This window comes from Marmota marmota, unplaced genomic scaffold (genome assembly GCF_001458135.2).
Source record: "Marmota marmota marmota unplaced genomic scaffold, marMar, whole genome shotgun sequence".
Lineage (NCBI taxonomy): Eukaryota > Metazoa > Chordata > Mammalia > Rodentia > Sciuridae > Marmota > Marmota marmota.
Genome location: NW_025999991.1, coordinates 4,823,348 through 4,829,626, shown reverse-complemented (window position 1 = coordinate 4,829,626; position 6,279 = coordinate 4,823,348).

Sequence of the window (6,279 nt, the reverse complement as noted above, 5' to 3'; positions counted from 1 at the left end):
ATTATATTGGAAAAAATGAATACTCATGTTAATTGTCAGAAGTTCAAGTAAGCACAGATTGATGAGCGTTCAGAGTATGTGGTAGAAGTCCTACCGAGGTCCTGTCAAGTCTGGCTAACCTAAAGAAGAATGCATTTATAGTACAGCAGTTTTCATATTCAAGCCATCCCTTAAAATAAAAACAGAACATCGACATGTACTTGGTGTGGATGTCATTTTGCAACAACTCGAGCATAAAATTCTAAACATAAATCTGAAAGACTAACACATTTGCTACAAGCTTATCTCAGGGACACCTCAAGACCTAAATGAAAAGGCATCAATAATTAAGATGTGTGCAATTTAACTAATTGTGACATTATAGAATGATTTCTGAATGTCAAGTCGAGCTGGTTCAGAAAGTTTATCATCATGGACTCCATCACCTACACTTAGAAAGCTTTTTAATATGCACTCACAGTAGCATGATTCTGAGAAGCCGTAAAACAAGACACACATGGAACGTCAGCTAATATATGGATCCAAGTGCATAATTTCACCCATGAATGACCAACACATGTCATAAAGGAATTTATTCCAAATATACTTACTGAGCTTCTTCTAATGTGCCAGAATCTTTGACTATGTATGGGAATACAATGAGACCCATGACGAACACTCCTTTCAAGGGGCTCAATCTAAAGGAACATACAAAAACTAAACTCTGGCAACAATATAGTGGAATGCATATCATAAAAAAAAATAATTGAATAATGGAGATGTCACCTTTGTAATAGTGATAATGTATAGCTCACTTTTTAAGATTGAAGAAAAGCAGCACAAAGAAACTGCTAGGTTGCCTATGGCCACCCTGAAGCACCAGGGTGGGACCGACACGGAGACACACAATTCTGGCACATAAGGTCCTGAACAGCATAGGACTGTCTCCTGAAACGTCACCATGTTGTAAGCACACAAAGGGGAGGCCCATCCAACTACCTCCTAGGAGATATGATCTAGGCACTCCCCAGAGCAAGGGGACATTAACCAATCTGCCACTTGTTGAGTATGGGAACCATCAGGCATGGCCAGGTGCTGGAGGTAGGGATCTCATAGCTTAAGACGCTGGAGATGGTGCAGCTGAAAACACATCAGAAAGTCAGGGCAAAATATCACCCAAACTAAAACAAGGAGAGCGGAACTGGGAACAATTATCCTAGGGATCATTTCATTATTTTAAAAACCTGGAGCACTTGGAAAGTCTCCCGTCTGGGCTGCAGGCGTTACCCTTGCACTGACACCATTTTAAGGCCCTTTGTCCCTGTTCTCTTACTCAGGATTCCACCATGGAGTGTCGGATGTCCCTGGTGTCCTTTCTCTGCCTATGGGCAGCTCTAAGGAACCACAGCAGCCTCCTGTGTCCTGCCCTCTGACATTTCTCCAGTGAGTGATTTCTTGGTCACACTGTGGAGCGGGCATGCCAGTCTCCCCCTTGGACCCTGTTCTACTTCAGTTTAGGCATTTGGGGGATAAAACGTCTGCCACCTGTCCTGTGGCAGAAAGACTCCCAATCACTGCTTGGCTCCCTTAAAGCTCATCCTAAAGAAGATCCCATCAAAGCACCCGTGGGAGAGAATGCTCTGAGTCCCTACAGGTTTTCACCTTTTTGCCCCTTGGAGCAGTGTGGCAGTTCTTCCCGGATTGTCTCTTAGTCCTGCTTTGGTGGCAGAGAAGGGGCTGGGGTGCTTGCAGCCGTTCACGGCCACTTACCCCTTCCTTGTCTCTCCCTCCACTTCCTAGGTGGGGAAGGGAGACTGCTTCCCTTGTGCTTCTCTTTCTTCTCTCAGAAGCTTCACAGTTCAAGCACCTGTCCCTGCAGTTGGCCCAGCCCTCAGTGTGGACCACGCCATCGTGCTCCTGGCCGAGGACCTGCCACTTATAGATGGTCTGGTCTTTCTGCTGGTGACAGACAACCCTCAGTGCCCGGCCCACTCCTGCCTCCCTTCTCCTTAGGTTTCTGGGGGTGGGGTGAGAGGGCACAAGAGTTTGCTTGTTAGAGTTTGGTGAGCTTTTTGTCCTTGTTTGCTTCGTGGCACAGGGTTATCTTGAGACGTGGACGTGTCCTGACCTATGCTTTGCTGAGGTGAGAGCACTTGTGCAGTTTTGTCGTTTTTCCTGGTAGCTGCTCTGTGTTTTTCCAGGACGATCTTGATCTGGGTGTGTATTTGGAGTCAGCTTCCAGAAGTCTTCTCTGTTTTATCCAACACAGTAGCACAGTGGTTTTGAAATCCTCTCGCTCTCATGTCCTATAGATTTGAGTTCATTATCTGACATTTTCTCTTGGATTTTGGCCTTATGATCTGATTTCATATCCCTAGAAGCTTTTTTTATTTTTTTAAGATGATAGCTTCCTTTTTAAGCAGACAGAGGAAACAGGGAATACCTTGATCCTGTCACAGATAGAGGAGGGCTGAAGTTGGTCTGCAGTGCTAAGGCCCCGCAGTGCACCTTTTCCCCACCCTCTTCTAATTGACTCTTTAGAGGCCCTGATGGAGACCCCCAGGGCACAAGTCTCTTGGCCCCTCGAGACGGCAGGAAATCTATTCCAATATGCAGATCTCTTGGGCTCTGTTCTCTCAGCTCCCACTCTAAGAGCCTTTATGATTTAACAAAGTGCCATGGAAACACAGGCCACCTTTTGATGCTGCTGGACCCTCCGGGTTTTTCACTCCTTTCTGAGAGCTCAGAGACCCCTGTGGGGAGCATGTCTGGATTCTCAGCCTCTCCCAGGGTCCAAGGACACAGACTCAGGGAGAACCCGACAGCCTCACTGCTGTCCACAAACCAGGAAGAACGCCGACTCTGGGTCTCGGACTTTCCCCACTAGGTCTTTGACTTGCAAAGACCACGGGACAGCAGGAAATTTCAATTTGATTTTGCAGAGGTTTTGTTTAATTTTTTATCCTTCCACTCGGGAGGTGTCTGCAATGATGAAGTGTCTTACAGGTGTCACTAACTCATGTCTGAAAACACTCAAGTCTCTGATTTTACCCAAAAGCCTTAAAGAGTTTTGAACTAAAGTCACAGACATCTCCTCTGGTCAAGGTTCTGTGGCTCTGTCCTGTGCCAGAGTCAGAAAATGACATCAGCATAGCTGTCAGCTCCCTAAACCCTTTAAATATATGGTTGTAAGTGTCTTCTCCAAATTTTTGAAGTATAAATACTGTCTTATTGCCAACTAGTTTATTCTGCTCAGAAGCAAATAGAACATTTATATGTTTCTAAGTCACCATTTAAAGTCACAAGTTTCAACCACTAAAACAACAAACTATAAAACACCTTGGAATAAATCTAACCAGAGTTACAGAAGACCTATAGATGGAAAAGAATAAATGTTTACTCAAGAACTTTAAAGTGAGTGAACAAGTGGGACAGTTGTTCCCTGTCCTTGAATAGGAAAACTCTATATGAAAAAGACATCAATTCTTGCAAAATGCCTAAGTATATTAAGTGAAACTTTAATCAAAATCTTGTGAAGGATATTCTGGAACTATGGGGGCCCTTGCCGAGGCCTCAGCTCCTGCGCTGAGCCTCAACTGACCAAATCAAAACACTCTGGCTGAAGGTCCACATCACCCAGTGGAATCTAAGATTTTTATCCAGCCAGAAATCAGGAGAGGGCTGGAAGCATCCTCTCCAGCCAGGCCAGGGTTAGCCTGGGCAGTAAGGAGACCCCTCTGCTTTATCCTTCCTGAGCAAAGTGGTCCCCAGAAATCAGAAGCTAACCAACTCACTTTTGTATTATGTTCCTTGTTCTGGATCAAATCACCTTACAAAAACCCACTGTCCCAACCAACAGAACACCTCTTTTTAAGCATTCAGATGAGATGCTGCTGATTCATGAATTGTTAATTAGGAGAAAATTAGATCTTTAAACTAAATTTTGTTACAATTAGTTTCCAACAATATAAAACTTGAAAGAAAAAAAAAAAAAGGCAAGAATAGAAGGATCTGAGGTGGGAGGAGGAGGAAGACTGTGATTCATAATATGGTAACAATTAAAATGCAGTGGTGCTGCTGGTCCAGGCGGCCGCAGAGGGGGAAATGGAGAGAGCAGAGGCCAAGGAGGTACCTGCACACGCCTTTCCTAGTTGGAAACTGGTACCAGAGAGCAGCAGGGAGGGCAGGTACCTGTCAGTGAAGCAAGCTAAATATGACCATTACTTTAGCCAATGCAAATGCTGCCTCCTGATGAGGGGAGGCTCCTTTGAACAAGACACACAATCATGAATACTGGATTCTCTAAAGCTAACCTGACAGAAGAGCCCTGGGACTGAAGAAATGTGTAAGGTTTTATGGACATATAGAAAACTAAATAAGACATGCAATATTCATGGAAGCATTTGCTTATAAAAATACTTATTTGGGGGAGACCTAAATTAATCTACAAATCATGTGCAATTTCAATGAAAATACTGAGCCTTTTCATACGTGGACTTTTAAAAATTGATTTTAAACTTCACATAAGTAGAAAAGCAATCAAAATCATCAAGAAATTCCTGAATGTGATGGGAGAATATACACAGTGCACCAACTGAATTTGTAAACTTCCATTAATTTACCTGAATGGTAGACACATATGTACTTTTCTTTTTGTTTCTCTGACTTTATGTAATCACAGACATTACATAATACAAATAAAATTAATAGTCCATGAAAATTCAGAAACAAATGAAAAGCTTGGAAAATTTCAGCTTACAATTACCTTTTTTTTTTTTAATGAAAAGCTCTCTTAGAATAAGGTCATCCACTTTGTTGGTGTTAAACGTTCACACTACTCTCTCATCATCTTTGGTATTTCTGTAGATTTGATAATGTCATTTTCTTTCTGATTTTAGTAATTTGATACTTCCCTCTTTTTTTTCAGTCCAGATAGCTAAAAACTTGTACATTTTGTTGATCTCATTAAAGAAGCACTCTTTGGTCTTATTGCTTTTTTCCTAGCTCTATTGTTCTCCACTCTAATCTTTATTATTTCCCTGTGTTTTCTAGTTTGAGTTGAGCTTTTTCTTTTTCTAGTTACTGAAGTTTTACAGTTAGGATGATGGTTGAGATCTTCCTTGTTTTTCACTGTAAGCATTAGGAACAACCTCCCCTAAATTTGCTGTTACTGACTCCTGTGAATTTTAATATGCCATTTTACTTTAATTTCTCTTTTTAAGTATTTTCTAATTGACATTATTATTTCTCCTTTTATCCATTTTGTCTATGAGTGTGTTAGGTAATTTTCACATGTTTGTGAATTTTCCAGTTTTATTTCTATTACCGATTCTTAATTTCATCCCACTGAGGTAAGAAATGATACTTTGAGTGATAACTATTATATTAATCAGTTGAGTTTTAACTTATGGCCTAAAATACAGTATATCTGGGGGGCAAAAAAAAAAAAAAAAAAAACAGAGAAAAAGTCCCATGTGCACTTGGGTAGAGTGTCCATGCTGTTGCTGTTGGGCAGGTTCTATGCAAACACTCTAGTCAGAATAATGGCAAGCTGAGTTCAGCAGCATGCTAGATGGGTTATAAATCAAGACCCAATGCAAGGATGCTTTAACATAAAACAATCAGACCATGCAATATATCACATTAACAGAATGAAGGAAAAACTGATTTTATCAATTGATACAGAATAAGCATTTGACAAAGATCAAGATTCTTTCATGAAAAATGTATACAGTGTGCCAGGATTAAAGGAAATACTCTGAACACAGTTCAAGCCATGAATGGAAAGTTCAGAGTGGGCATCACACTCAATGGTGAGAGCTTTTCCTCTACGATCAGTGCACATGGTGCTCAGGTAGGAAGACATCACATTGAACCCTGTTGATGTGTGCCATTAATATTTGTTAATAAAATAGGTAAAGATGACTACTTTCAATATTTCTGCTCAAAATGGTAATAGAGGTTCTAGCCAGGGAAATTAGGCAAGAAAAAGAAAGAAAAGGTATTCAAATTAGAAAAGTAGTAAAATTACTTCCCTTCACAGATGATACATATGATTTCATATAGAAGACTCTACAGATTGCAGATACCCCCCCCACACACATCTATAAGAAGTAAAATAAGTTTGGAAAAGTAGCAGAAGACAAATTCAACAAGCAGAATTCAGTTGTATTTCTATATGCTGACAATGAACAATCTAAGAAGAAAATTACAAAAATAGTTCCATTTATAATAGTATCAAAAAATACTTAGAAAGTAAGTAAGGTGCTTTTTCTAGTTCCTAGGAAGGTGCTTCCTAGT